Source organism: Anabrus simplex, chromosome 1 (genome assembly GCF_040414725.1).
Source record: "Anabrus simplex isolate iqAnaSimp1 chromosome 1, ASM4041472v1, whole genome shotgun sequence".
NCBI lineage: Eukaryota > Metazoa > Arthropoda > Insecta > Orthoptera > Tettigoniidae > Anabrus > Anabrus simplex.
The window spans coordinates 64,075,039-64,090,522 of NC_090265.1; the positions used below are offsets into that span (position 1 = coordinate 64,075,039).

The 15,484-nt window shown below is 42.4% G+C and overlaps 1 protein-coding gene across 1 annotated transcript in view; it reads right to left on the reverse strand.

The window, feature by feature from the left end:
- The window catches only part of LOC136884103 (UDP-glycosyltransferase UGT5), a 97,797-nt gene that overhangs the window by 2,805 nt on the left and 79,508 nt on the right, over nucleotides 1-15,484 (reverse strand). The gene's annotated exons all lie outside the window — the stretch shown is intronic.

Below are 15,484 nucleotides of genomic sequence, written 5' to 3' on the forward strand. Positions count from 1 at the left end.
TAATAATAATAATAATAATAATAATAATAATAATAATAATAATAATAATAATAATTACACTTTTGGCCAACGACATCGATGAACTACAAACTCTAATAAATGATCTTGTCTCAGCCTGTCAAAAAGTGGGACTATCCATGAACCTTTCTAAAACCAAAGTAATGCTTAACAAATGGGCCCCAGCAGGAAAGCTGCATGTGGGAAACACCACATTACAACAGGTCAATGAATTTGTCTATCTTGGGCAACTTGTAAACATGAAAGGGGACTTAAGACCGGAAATCTTCCGACGTATCAAACTAGGATGGCAAGCCTACGGAAGAAATTCTTCAGTCTTCAAATCCAACATGCCACCCCACCTAAAGAAGATAGTCTTTGACCAGAGTGTTCTCCCCGTACTGACTTACGGTTGTGAAACCTGGACATTGAGCGAGTTTGTTAAGCAAAAACTCAGAACAACCCAAAGAGCTATGGAACGGTTCATGCTAGGCTTGACGAAGAAAGACAGGAAGAGAGCAGATTACATCAGGTCAGTCACAAAGGTCAGTGACATTTTAGAAAGGGTATTTACCCAAAAATGGCAGTGGGCAGGCCATGTTGCTCGGAGAACTGATGGTAGGTGGACAAAGCTTGTGCTTGAGTGGTGTCCGAAAGATCATCTCAGACCAAGGGGAAGACCACCGGACAGATGGGATAAAGACATCCGGAAGATTACTGGGATCAATTGGCAGAACATCGCTCAAGACCGTCCCAGATGGAGAGACCTCATGAAAACCTACCTTGCTTTGGACTTAAAGAGGCCACATCGTAAAAACGATTGAATATGGCTGATGGTGATGGTGATGGTGAATAATTGAACTATCGGCTGTTGCGCTGAGCGCTCGGCAAACGACTATCTGCTGGTCTGCTTTTTGAACTTACTGGAGTAAGACGCTTTGTAATGCCTACTATATATTGCAAGATGAATTTCATGGCTAAAGGAATCGGATAAAGTGGTGTGGTGTATCCCTTTCAGGGATTAGTTGTGAATATAAATATGTAGTTATATTTTAATTTGATGAAAAGGATGTAGTGTTTAATGTAGTATTAATTTTGTTATGTGACGGGTGGTTGCTTGGTGCACTGTTCATTATGTATTATTTGGTAATTTAGTGTTCTTCATTTATCTAAGTACTGCATCTTATTTATTCGTGATTTGTTTTTTTTCTAAGATTGTGTGCGCCTCGGTTTTGGTGTTCATATTTTACGCGTGGCGTAATTAATGTTCGTTCATTTTCGTCATAGGACTTTTATTTGTAGCCGTCGTATGTTCATTGTGATGTCCGTTGTACTCTTGGTGTGTTTTGGTCTTTTCCAATTTTATTTTTCATATTATTTATTTTATTTCTGCTAAATTTGTGGGTGTGCTTCTCGTGACGTGCCCATCATGCTGGTGTTTTTATTTGATTTACTGCTGCCTATGCTTGTAAATTCTGCATGTGTTTTACGTTAAATTTTATTGTGACACCTTGTTCTATTTATTTTCGTTATTTTAATTCGGGTTAGTTTCTCCTCTGTAACCGTACATTTTGAATTGTGAACCGAGCAATCTCTGTTGACACTAATTTTCCATAATAATAATTATAATTATTATTATTAAAAGTAATTTAAGGTAGATAGTTATATTTTGGGCTATTTGATGACAGTAAAGTTCGGTATTATTCATTTTATGTGTAGTGTTTCTGTAGAATGTAAGGACATTGTTAATGGAAGGCTTTAATAACGTTTGTGTCATCATTCTTGCATTATTGAGTAGCCTTATCTCCTCGAACCGTGTCTGGTCTGCCATTGTTGATTATTTGCCCTTATCTTTCGCTGGTCATTACGTAACTGTTGTATTGTTATTATTATCTCATCGCGTGTGGAGTCTGCCTCTGGATGACATCGTGTACGGATCTCTCTATTGTTGTTGCTCTCTTACGTGTGTGTATTTGTGTATGTGATTACTAACATTTTAGTATTACCTGTCCGGTTCTCTCTTGAAGTGTACGGCACATGAACGATGACTTCTCGTTTCTTTCTGTTTGTGGTTTTATTTCGGTGGTGTTTAATTTGACTATGCTATATGATTCTGTTTCTGGGGTATGATATGTAACTGATATTTTTCGTCAGATATGTCTTGGTATTCATTTCGTGCGACGCCTTTTACATTTTTCTTTTTCTGGTATGCGTACGGTGTGGTAAACCCTTCATTAAAAATGGTCCTTAGACGATTTATTCACATGTAATACGGTACTTTTTAAGTTTATTCAAGGAGCTCCTTTCTTAGTTAAGTCTTTAGGGTTATTATTTCGGTTTAAAAATTATATTTTCTTAAACTTTGAACTACTCGTATTTACCCCAAGATTATTTATTTATTTATTTTAGTTAAGAGATATTATATTTAATTGTTAAAAACCTCACCTTAGGATTCATAAAATTATTATTTTAATTTAAAGGCTCTATATTTAACCAAAAGATGATTTAATTGTTTTATTTGCTTAAATTTCTAATTTCATTTTCTTATTACTAGATAAAATTGATTTTATTTCACAAATTTATTTCCTGCTAAAGATGTAAAGTTTTGTATAGTTTATTGAATTAATTATAGTAGTTTTTTAGAAAAGGGTGTACAAATTGTTTTTCTTGTAGATGCTTGTTCTGGTTCCCTTGTTGATCCCATTACTTTTAGTTCCTTGGGAAATGGGTCCCTTATGTTCAATATTCACTCTTCCACATTTATTTTAACTTTTTTCTGTGTTTTGGTAGCATTTTGATTTTGTTGCTTCCTTGTTGTGATTCGCTTACTCATGGTGTCACTAGCCGGACACCATTTTGAAATCACTTGTGTGTGATGGAGCATGTCAATATACAACTACAAAATAAAAAGGGGCAATGAGTGCCCATTAAAATAGCCTTAATGTTAAAAGAAAAGGTTTAACATGATTGCCAAAAACAAAAGGCTAGGAGGTGAAACACTTGCACTCCTAGAAAAACTCTTAAAACCCTAAGTGGGCTTATGGCCCAAAGTTGCAGAGGCTCAGCTTATTCTACAGAGGGGTGATTAAACGAGAAATATTAAATGCCAAAAGTGTGTTAAGAATGTAGAGGTTTAGAACATTTTAGTCACCCCATACCAGGTTGAATGAGAATCAACAGGGGGGTAATCACACTTCGTTTCCTTACATTATATGTTTCCCAGCGGGGAATTGAACAAGAGTCATCAGACTTGCCGAAAATCCACATTTAAACCATGAAATTAGAACTTTACATGAATAAATTAAGTTTGAAACCTTCCCCTCAAGCTGTCTGCCGCAGCTATCACATGTTAAGAAAATTCTGCTATTATCTTGAATTGCTGGGCCTTCCAAACGCCGACCTGCGGTCCCTGCCTCCTTAGTGCACGCCGCACATAATCAACTGGAGCGATGAAGATGACAACACGGCTTTAAAGCGCCCAGCTGTTATAGCATTTCGAGGTAAAGTTTCCAGAACTCTTTAGAGATAGGCTGGATGCCTGTACACGCCCCCAATTTTAATTGGCTAGAGAAAATATTTACAAAATTCCTGATTAGTTGCTAACTATAGAAGAAGGAAGCAGTGGGAGTGTTGACAACTTTGATACATGAATAAAACAATCTTCAAAAACTAAGGTTATCCAAATTTTAAAAATTCGACTTTCCCTTAAGAATGAATTGTCCTTAATCCCGTCAGAGGGGGCACTTAAACCGATGGTAGAGACATCTAACAGTTGCAAACTCAAGTATCTTGCTTTACATTAGTTCAATAACTTAGATGGCCTTATAGAAGGCGCGCTGTTTAACTGGTGGAGAAAGTGTTTTAAAATAATAGCAAACACTCGAAAACGAGTAGGTTGGTCTTCCAATCAGAATTCCTCTTCATCTGTGAGTCCGTAGGTGACTGAACAGCCCAGTACGGGAGGCACAGAGTTTTCCGCAGATATGGCAGATAGTACCAGGTGGAGAAGCCATTTTTCTTCTTTTTCGTTCTTTTAACTTCCTTCCTTGTCTCTTATCGTTCGTTATTCGCCTACGGTTTTCTTCGACAAGTAGTGTACCGCGATGAACTAAAAATCTCCAGGATGAACGGTTGAGGGCTAAGGTCTCCCAGTTGTTGACATTGTCGTGTACCGACCTCCCACGGACTCGAACCGGCGGACTGCCAGGTGGAAGGCAGCCGGGATTCGCAGCCGAGTCTAGAGCTCAAGGTGTCAGAGGAGATTAATTAGTGTTAGAATAATGATAGTCATCGACATGAGACACCTTGTAGTACTTGAGTAACTGTATAATAATTATAGTTAGATTTAATAATTGGAAAGCAGAAGGAAGCTTTCAGTTAAGTATTGGAGAGCGGTTTGTGAAACGCGCTAGCTTACGAAAGCTGTTGACTACAATAAGATATTTACTGTGTGTCAACGAACAAAGCTGGTATGCGGGCCAGGCGGACCGCCTGACGCCCGACAAAGAGACAAAACTAAGTACACGGCCAGTCAAGGCCATTACAGATGCGCTTTAGGAAAACAAGGAAAGATGAAGACAAAGTAAGACAGAAGACAGTAGTGCCTAGGTAACAGCACTTACTGTGACAACTATTGAGAATAGCCACTTGAGGGCGCTAGTGACTGGATGATCAGTTTAGCAATGCCTGTAAGACCCAATCCCTTAGTAGGAGGTAGGGATAGAACTTTGAGTTCAGGAGCGCAGATATAATCCCTGGCCAAGATGGCGCGGGGCCTTCTTCCAGCCAGTAGTTCGTACTTGTCAGAACGAGATTCTTTTCAAGCATAGCCCAAGTGCCGCAGGGCAAGATTCAGATAGACGCGTAGTAGAACAGTAGGCGCGTGAAACAAGCTCGCTCTCTCTATAGATCATTACATTCAGACTTGTAAATATACTGTACATAGTAGTTTTAGTGTCCTCAGCAATAAAGGACAGAGAAACCATTTCATCTTTTATTTCGGGAGTTGCGGGACGAGTCATACCTACAAATTACCTCCCTACATTCCGCTCGGCAGGACAGGTAATACTTCAACATCCAACGGCCTGGTGACCAACCTACGAGATCGTCTCACAGGACAGGTAGGTCACGACAGGCACGTATAAAAATTTGGTGTCAGGTAGTGCAGGGTCCCGAGTTCGATCCTCGAACAGTGTCAACTCACCGAAATAACGTGAGAGAACAGCGACTTCGTAGAAGATTGTCCGTAAGAGAACCGCGACTTCGTAGAAGATTGTCCGAACCGCGCTACCGCGTAGTTTCGTTCGTGTGCCGCGCATCGCAGAAGAGGAGCATCACTACCGCAGCCTACTAAGCCAGCCCAGCAGAGGGGTAGCAGTCCAGTAGCAGACAACGCCATCCGGTGGAGACGCAGCAATACAGCCGACTACTCATCCAGCCCAGCAGTGGAGCAGCATTGCAGATTAAGGTAAGCTGAATATTATTTCAAATGGCACGACAGAATAGTTCAGTACCAGCAGACCAAGGCACTGAGATGCTTGACGAGGTGGAATCAGTAAGTATGAGTGGGCCTTTTTTTACAGTAGTAGAAGGACATCGCCTCATTGGACGAGAGTTTGATGGCAGTCAACCAGATAGACTGCATGAGTTCATAGCTAACGTAGATGCTGCTGTTCGTATGATTAAGGATGAAGATCAAGAGTTGTTTTTAAGTACATTTTAACTAAGGTTACGGGCAGAGCCCGAGATAAATTATTGTACAGACGTGATATACATAACTGGGAGAAAGCCAAGCGGGCATTAACAGAATATTATGGCCAGCAAGGCACGTTAGATTTGTACATTTGTCAAATGTTCCAAACAGCGCAGGACCCGCGAGAATCAGTCGCACTTTGGGCACACAAAATAGAAACATTGTCAGCTTCTTTTAGAGAGGCAATACTTGAGGATGAATTAGAGGAGGATCGTGACGCGCAGTTGAAAATAACGAGAAAAATATGTGTTGCTAGTTTCATACAAGGGTTAGCCAACCCTCGAATACAAGCTAGGGTACAGTCAGAGAAGGGCATTACTTTTGAGAGGGCCGTTGCACTTGCACAGCAGGAAGAAACCGTAATATTGTCAAAGAAGGCACGAGAGGGCCTACAACACAAACATAGTTCAGGGTTTAGCAAGCGCAAACCAGAACAGGAGCGCAGTGCAGCACCAAAGTGGCATACTAAGCCAACACATGCTAGTGTTAGGGTGGTCTGTTACAATTGTAACCAGGAAGGCCACATAGCAAAGAACTGTAAGAACACAGGAACGCATGGGGCTCACACCACACAGACCACTAGTTCCAATACAGCTACAGGGGGCACATTCAGTAAATTAAAATGTCGCTATTGTGGGAAAACAGGACACATTGAACGTGACTGTAGAAAGAAACAGAGGGACAAGGAAACAGAGGTACGAGACACGGTGCGCATAGTACGTACACAACCAAACACAGTGACAAGGGAAAACAGAACTTGTTATCGTTGCGGCCGGAAAGGGCATATACAAGTGAATTGCCGACAAGGTGCACGCACACAAGGTGCACACACTCAAGGTGCACGCACGCAAGGTGCACACACGCCGGTGATGAGAATGGATAGCCGTAGGTGCTATTCGTGTGGCCAACAGGGCCACGTTCAGAGAAATTGTCGAAAAGCCCAAGGCAAGTCCACGGGCAACAGGGCCATGAAAGGCCAAACTCAGAGTGATCGCATAAGGGGCAAGGCCGTAAGATACCGAGCCCAATGCGAACATTGTGATAGGTGGTCACATCGAACCCAAGACTGTTGGTTCAAAAAGAAGGGCGGCAGTACGCAAGCCACGAAAGCCTCCGCGGCTCAGGCGGCAAACTAGAACGGGCCCGTAGCAAGGGGACAGTTACGGAGGCCCGCACACCAGAAGGTCCCAAGAATTCTGACGTAGAAGGCACGGTGCTGATTCAGGTCGCAAACCAAGGAAGACCGTTGAGATTTTTGATAGATACTGGGTCCGATATCAGCCTAGTAAAGAGGCAATCGGTACCCAAGGAATGCATGATTGACGGGAGCAAATCAATCGAATTAGCGGGTGTAAGTAAAGGAATAATTTACACCCAGGGCACTGTACGTTTTGCCATTGGAAACACAAGTCACACATTTCATGTGGTAGGGAGTGACTTCCAATTACCACAGGATGGTATAGTTGGGCGAGACCTCCTGACAGATAGCGTGATTGACTATAGGGAAGGTCATGTCACCATAAGAGGGCGACAATACCCTATGGGGGCACGAGAGACGAAGGTGATCCGTCTCGAACCAAGGACCCAGAAGGTCGTTGTTATAGAAGTAGATCGGAATCTACCCTTAGGAATTATTGAGAAGGAAGAGGTGATACCAGGGGTGTACCTCGCAGGGTGCCTAACCAAATCAGAGCACCATGAAGCAGTGGTTAGCATGATGAATACCACTGAAAAGGCGGTGACTTTACACAGTCCACGAGTGCACATACAGGAGGTAGATAAAACCTGCCTGGCACAAGTGCGAAAGGTAGAGCAGAACAGTAGAGTGGCAAACGGAGAACCGGCCACTCAGAAGCCCCGATCACAGCGGGTGATAGACTGTTTGCGAGTTGATCACCTCACGCAGGTAGATAAGGAAGGGATATATGCCATCTGTGCTGAGTACAATGATATCTTCCATCTTGAGGGGGACAAACTAACTCACACTGATGTACTACAGCATGAGATCCCTACACCCCAAGATCAACCTCCAATTAATGTACGACCATATAGACTTCCCGAAGCACAGAAGGGGGGAGATACAAGCTCAGATAGACAAGATGCTAAGTGATGAAATTATCACACCTAGCACATCAGCCTGGAATGCGCCATTACTTTTAATTCCGAAGAAATTAGACGCCTCAGGGAAACAAAAATGGAGGGTCGTGATCGACTTTCGAAAATTGAACGAGATAACGATAGGAACCAGTTATCCCCTGCCATTAATTTCAGAACTGTTAGACGCCCTTGGCAAGGCGAGATATTTTTCGACCTTAGATCTCGCGAGTGGCTATCACCAGGTGTTGTTGAAGCCTGAAGACAGGCCAAAGACAGCATTCTCTGCGCTAGGACGCAAGTACGAATTCAGGAAAATGCCCATGGGTTTGAAAGACGCGCCAGCCACGTTTACGAGGCTGATGAACAACGTGCTCACAGGGTTAACGGGTATAAAATGTATGTGTTACCTGGATGACGTCATTGTGTACGGGAGTTCAATCCAGGAGCACAATGCGAAGCTAAGAGACGTATTTCAAAGGCTGAGAGAGAACACGCTGAAACTCCAGCCAGATAAGTGTGAATTCCTAAGAACTGAAGTAGCATTCCTGGGACATGTAATTACTGACGAAGGTGTCTTACCAGACCCACGTAAGGTACAGGCCGTTAGGGACTTTCCGAGGCCGACCACTAGCCGCCAGATCAAGCAGTTCTGCGGACTGAGTGGTTACTATAGGAAGTTCATACCTAACTACAGCAAAATCGCGAAACCGCTGTATCAGTTAGTGAAGAAGGACGTTCCCTTTGTATGGGGAGACGATCAGGAACGAGCGTTCCAGATACTAAAGCAAAAGCTAATTGAGGAACCTATATTGCAGTATCCGGATTTTGAAAAACCATTCGTTGTTACCACTGATGCGAGCAACGAAGCGGTTGGGGCAGTATTGTCACAAGGACCTATCGGAAAAGACCTTCCAATTGCCTATGCAAGTAGAACGCTTAATAAAGCAGAAATGAATTATAGCGTAACTGAGAAAGAATTGTTGGCAATAGTGTGGGCAGTAAAGTATTTCAGACCATATCTGTTTGGTAGAAAATTCACTGTTGTGACAGACCATAAGCCGTTGAAGTGGGTCTTCAACGTGCAAGATCCGTCTTCACGCCTGCTAAAGTTCAGGCTGAAGCTAGCGGAATACGACTTCGACGTCGTATATAAGCAGGGCAAACAGAACTGCAATGCAGATGCCCTGAGTAGGAATCCCACTGAACCCAAGTGCCAAGCGCGAGTGGTTAACTCGGCTCAGCACAGGTCTCACCCAGAGACAACAGTAGAAACTCAGGCCTCAGACGAGAATAGGGAGGAGGTACTGTCTTCAAAACCCGAGGACGCTACGGCAGAGGGAATTGAAGCGGACGGTAGCGAGGTTTCCGAGGACGCTAACGCAGAGGAGATTTCGCCCGAAGGTAGTTTATCTGAGAAAGAGAACGAATTAGGCGCAGCTGAAAAGCTAGCCATTTTGAAAGAATGTCATGATTCTTTGGTGGGAGGCCACCAAGGAATAGCGCGCACGTACGCCAGGGTACGTGAACGAATTAAGTGGAAGGGCATGAAAGGGGACATTGAGCGCTATGTACGCACATGTCCCTCCTGCCAAAAGAATAAAGGGACCAGACCAGACGTCAGGGCTCCCATGAGAATCACGGATACCCCGAACACAGTCTTTGAGAAGATATCCTAGACGTAGTTGGACCTCTTCCGTTGACAGAGGCAGGAAACAGGTACATACTGACATGCCAAGATCAGCTGTCGAAGTACCTAGTAGCGAGTGCCATGCCTAATCAGGAGGCAGAAACCGTGGCACGGACGCTAATCAATAACGTAATAAGTATCTACGGGATACCAGAGCAGATTCTCACTGACCAGGGTAGTAATTTCATGAGTGATGTGTTTAAGACGCTGTGTAAAACGCTGCGCATTCGGAAAACACACACTACGGCCTTCAGGCCACAATCGAACGGTAGCATAGAAAGATCACATAAGGTGCTCACGGAGTACCTAAGGCATTATGTCTGCTCAGGGGAGCAAAATGACTGGGACAAGTATTTGCCTACAGCTAGCTTTGTGTATAATACCACAAAGAGCACAAGTACAGGGTTCACACCCTACGAATTAATTTTTGGAAGGAAGGCAAATATCCCAGGTGTGCTGCAAAAGCCACCTGAAATGAATTACAATGAACACCAGAACGTGGTGGAGGAACTGACGGCACAGCTTAGGCGAAATCACGAGGCCGCCAGAAAGACCTTAATAGAGCGAAAGGAATTAGAGAAAGAACACTACGACAAAAAGCAAAATGAGGTCACCTTTCAGGTAGGTGATAAGGTTCTCTTGCGCAATGACGCATTGCGAAGAGGAAAATCCAGAAAGCTAAGCCCACCATTCGAAGGTCCTTACGAGATAGTAGATGTTTCAGGGGTGAATTGCACCCTACAGATGAACATGAAGGGAAAAAGGGTTAAGGTACATAAGAATCGTTTGAAATTGTACTTGTAGAAACGAGAACTGGGAAGCGAATGGTAACACACATCCTGTCTTTACCTTGCAGGTAGACAGCAGATATGGCGCGAATGCTAGAATTGTTGTCCATCGTAGTAGCAGTGATAGTCGTGACGTCACACCGCTACAGAATAGCCGGAGAAGTACTGGATGTCAAGGTGACACCATATGAGAGTACTCCAGGGGCATACTTCGACAATCAGGGTGAGATACAGTTATACCATACGGAATGGACACTAGTTACCTATGTAAACCTAAATAAATTAAGTGATGTATTTTCAAATGTCAAGAGACACATACACTGGACTCAATTAATATGTACACAGTTAGAAAGAAGTACTAACCTAACATGTCAACAGGATGTTAAAATGCTAAGTGCACAATTAGATAGAATTAGGGAATCGAAGGAATTAATTACGAGGATTACTAAACCAATAGGGGAAACGGATAACACTAGGCGAAAACGAGGCCTAATTAACGCAGTAGGTTCCATCGCAAAGGCATTATTTGGAACATTAAGTCAAGAGGATGCCGATAAATATGAGTCAAAAATTAGTGAGTTAGAGCAGGAACAGCTTTCAATTATGAAAATTGCAAAAGACCAGATGATAGTAGTAAAATCAACATTGCAATCTATGAACAGCACCATTTACGATGTCACAGCCAATGAGCGGAGATTAACTCAAAACATTGCAGAAATTAGATCTCATCTTGCCAATAGCATGCTTCAGATTACAGAAGCACTTAAGCAAGTAGAATTAGAAAACTCAGTGAATAGGCATTTAATTGAGATTGAAGGCCTTCTCATACAACTGTATGAGCATTACAGTGTTGTATTATCAGGTATAATGAATGCTCAGGTAGGAGTCATTCAGGTGCAAATAATTTCACCAGATGATATTATTAAAGGTTATAAGAAAGCTCAGGGAGATTTCCCTAAAGGATTGTCCTTGCCATTTGATTTAAAATCAGCTTACGGCTACTTGATTTACAAGGTAGCCACAGTGGAAGTGTTCGCCAACAAAAATTATCTAGTGTACGTCATCAAGACACCCCTTACAGATAGGGTAACTTATACATTGTATCACATGATTCCATTCCCCACATATATGAAGAGTAATCCACACCATTTTGTTTATATTCAAGAGACCAAGGACTATATCCTTATTGACAAGGAGAAACAAACTTATGTTCAATTAGACAAGGATCAGGTAAATCAATGTAAGGTAGTAACACCCAGTTGGAAACTATGTCATGTTAAATTCCCTATTAATACAGTGTACACTCAAAAGAGTTGCGCGATCCAGTTAATTATTGGAGTTAGTCAAATCCCAGATAATTGTGATAAAAGAGTGCTTCCCGTTCAACAGCTCATGTGGATACCTATCAGAGCTAACAGATATATATACGTATCCCCAGAAGAAGTTAAAGTAACATGTATGTGTAAGGATACCACCAGTGATATCAGGTTAACAGGCACTGGTATTCTTGTTTTAAGTGCAGGTTGCACAGTATATGGGCCACATAGTAAAATACAAGGTGTAGGTGAAGTGAACACTACACAAAGTAAAGACTTTGTACCAGAAGTCACACTTGATTATGACTGTTGTGAACAGATAGGTAGTGAAATCAAGTTAGAACAGATACCCGAAATGAATAAGTTGTCATTAAACAATTTACTAAATCACATTAACGATTTACAATGGGCTACCCATAAGACACAAGAAGTGGAAGATATGGTGAGACAAAAAGAAGAAGAACTGCAAAGACAAATGGTCTATCAACATATTAATGTGTACAGATATATTGTGTGGATAGTTGTTGGTATCATAAGTTTAATTTTAATTTGTTACTGTTGTAATTGTTGCTGTCCGAAACTAGGGTTTCCAGCAAAGAGATGGTTTGATGATGCACGGGCTCATTGCCCTAATATATGTATAAAACAAACGGTAATCACGAAGGGAGATAAGGTTAAGACTTCAGATGAGGATTTAACTATATTCCAACGTCCCAGGCGGATCCGGGGACGCCCGGAGATGTCTGAGGACATCATGGAATTACACTCCAGGCCTGCTGGGGGACGCCCTAGTACGCCTGTGAGATCTATAGAAGCAATAGAAATAGACGCAAGTGATAATCAGAGTAGAGAACAACCTTCCCCTTCACCACAGGGTCGCCGATCCTTACGTACCGGCAACATCAGAGTATAAATAGTGTAGGACAGAAATGGACGCAACGTATGGTTGCATCCATTTCTTCCCTAAGGGGGGAGATGTCGTGTACCGACCTCCCACGGACTCGAACCGGCGGACTGCCAGGTGGAAGGCAGCCGGGATTCGCAGCCGAGTCTAGAGCTCAAGGTGTCAGAGGAGATTAATTAGTGTTAGAATAATGATAGTCATCGACATGAGACACCTTGTAGTACTTGAGTAACTGTATAATAATTATAGTTAGATTTAATAATTGGAAAGCAGAAGGAAGCTTTCAGTTAAGTATTGGAGAGCGGTTTGTGAAACGCGCTAGCTTACGAAAGCTGTTGACTACAATAAGATATTTACTGTGTGTCAACAAACAAAGCTGGTATGCGGGCCAGGCGGACCGCCTGACGCCCGACAAAGAGACAAAACTAAGTACACGGCCAGTCAAGGCCATTACAGATGCGCTTTAGGAAAACAAGGAAAGATGAAGACAAAGTAAGACAGAAGACAGTAGTGCCTAGGTAACAGCACTTACTGTGACAACTATTGAGAATAGCCACTTGAGGGCGCTAGTGACTGGATGATCAGTTTAGCAATGCCTGTAAGACCCAATCCCTTAGTAGGAGGTAGGGATAGAACTTTGAGTTCAGGAGCGCAGATATAATCCCTGGCCAAGATGGCGCGGGGCCTTCTTCCAGCCAGTAGTTCGTACTTGTCAGAACGAGATTCTTTTCGAGCATAGCCCAAGTGCCGCAGGGCAAGATTCAGATAGACGCGTAGTAGAACAGTAGGCGCGTGAAACAAGCTCGCTCTCTCTATAGATCATTACATTCAGACTTGTAAATATACTGTACATAGTAGTTTTAGTGTCCTCAGCAATAAAGGACAGAGAAACCATTTCATCTTTTATTTCAGGAGTTGCGGGACGAGTCATACCTACAAATTACCTCCCTACATTCCGCTCGGCAGGACAGGTAATACTTCAACATCCAACGGCCTGGTGACCAACCTACGAGATCGTCTCACAGGACAGGTAGGTCACGACAACATCAATGTGGCACATCTTCATGTTAGCCTTAATTACATCCTTAAATTGCTTCCTCTGACCTCCCAAACAACGTTTACCCACTGTTAACTCAGAGTACAACACTTGATTGGTAATGCGATTGTCGTGCATGCGTATTACATGCCCTGTCCATCGTAGCTGACTTCTTAAAGGCATGACTTCTATACTGGTGGTATGTGACTCCTCAAGTACGCTGACATTTGTGCGTCTATCTTGCCAGGTTGTATGCAAAATTCTCCTTAAACATTGCTGGTGATATTGTTCTAACTTTTTAATATGCCATCTGTAGCATGTCCAGGATTCAGATACATATAGTAAGTTGGGAACTATAACGGAATTATATACGAGGATCTTCGTTGCAGCATTGACATCATGATTGTCAAATACTCGGGATCGTAGTTTGGCAAAGGATGCTCTAGCACGGTTGATTCTAAATTGGATTTCGAATATATATTTGCGCTTGGTGAGAGGATGCTGCCAAGGTAAGGGAAGGAGTTTACTACTTGAAGGCTCACTCCGTCGATGGAGACATTGATCTCTCCATGTCTTTCTCCAGGGGCTGGTTGATAGAGAATCTGTGTCTTACTGGTATTCAGTTTGAAACCAATCTTTCTGTATGCAGTTGGAAAGGCATTCAGTATTAACACTAGTTCTTCTTCAGACTGAGCTACAACTGCATTATCATCAGAATACTGTAACTCGACGAATGCTGTAGAAAGTGTTCGAGTCTTCGCCCTTAGACGGATCAAATTAAACAGTTTCCCATCCAGTCTATAATTTATCTGTATTCCTGGAGGAAGAACGTCCTTAACTAGCTGCATAACAGCGGCTATATATAATGAGAATAAAGTGGGGGCAACCACACAGCCCTGCTTATCACCGGTGTTCATACGAAATGGCTCTCCAACAGAGTTGGTACCGATAACAACTGCCGTCAGATCAGTATAGAACAGTTTCAAGATGGAAATACATTTCTGTGGAAAACCATACAATCCTGCGGTCTTCCACAAAGCATCACGGTTTACAGAATCAAATGCCTGAGTGAGATCAATGAAGGCAATGTAAAGAGGTCTACTTTGTTCTCTGCATTTTTCCTGAAGCTGACGAGCTTTGAATATCATATCCGTGGTTCCTCTAGAAGGCCTGAAGCCACACTGGCTCTCTAGTAGTATTTCCTCCACTAAGGGCAGTATACGATTTGCCAAAATTCGAGCAATAAGCTTTCCCAAGGAAGACAGTAATGATACTCCCCGATAGTTATTACAGTCTCTTCGATCACCTTTCTTAAATATTGGAACTATAAGACTATCTCTGAAATCGGGAGGCATTTCTTCAGTGTTCTAAATGTTAACAATCAGTTCATGTAAGTGTCTTATGAGTTCCTCACCACCTTCTATGAGAGCTTCCGGAAGTATACCATCAAGACCGGTGGCCTTGTGTCGCCTTGCTTGATTAACAGCACGCTTAAGTGTTGGTAGGGGGCCAAGTTCTTCTTTGCTTGGTGCTTGTTCTACTGAATCATACATCTGTTCATCAACAACTGATTCGTGATTCAGGAGACCTTCAAAATGCCCTTTCCATCTACTTATGATGGAGAATTGATCTTTTAGAAGTGTACTCCAATCACTGGACCATATTGAATTTCTACCAAAGGTGGTGGGATAATAAACTGTACACAAGGTGTACTCCCGGTACAATAATAATAATAATAATAATAATAATAATAATAATAATAATAATAATAATAATAATAATAATAATAATAATAATAATATGCATACAGACAATATGGCGCTAGTGTCTACGTTAATCACATCTCTTCAGATAGCATTCGATCGGTTGATAGAATAGGCTAAGTCTAATGACCTCAGTCTGAATAG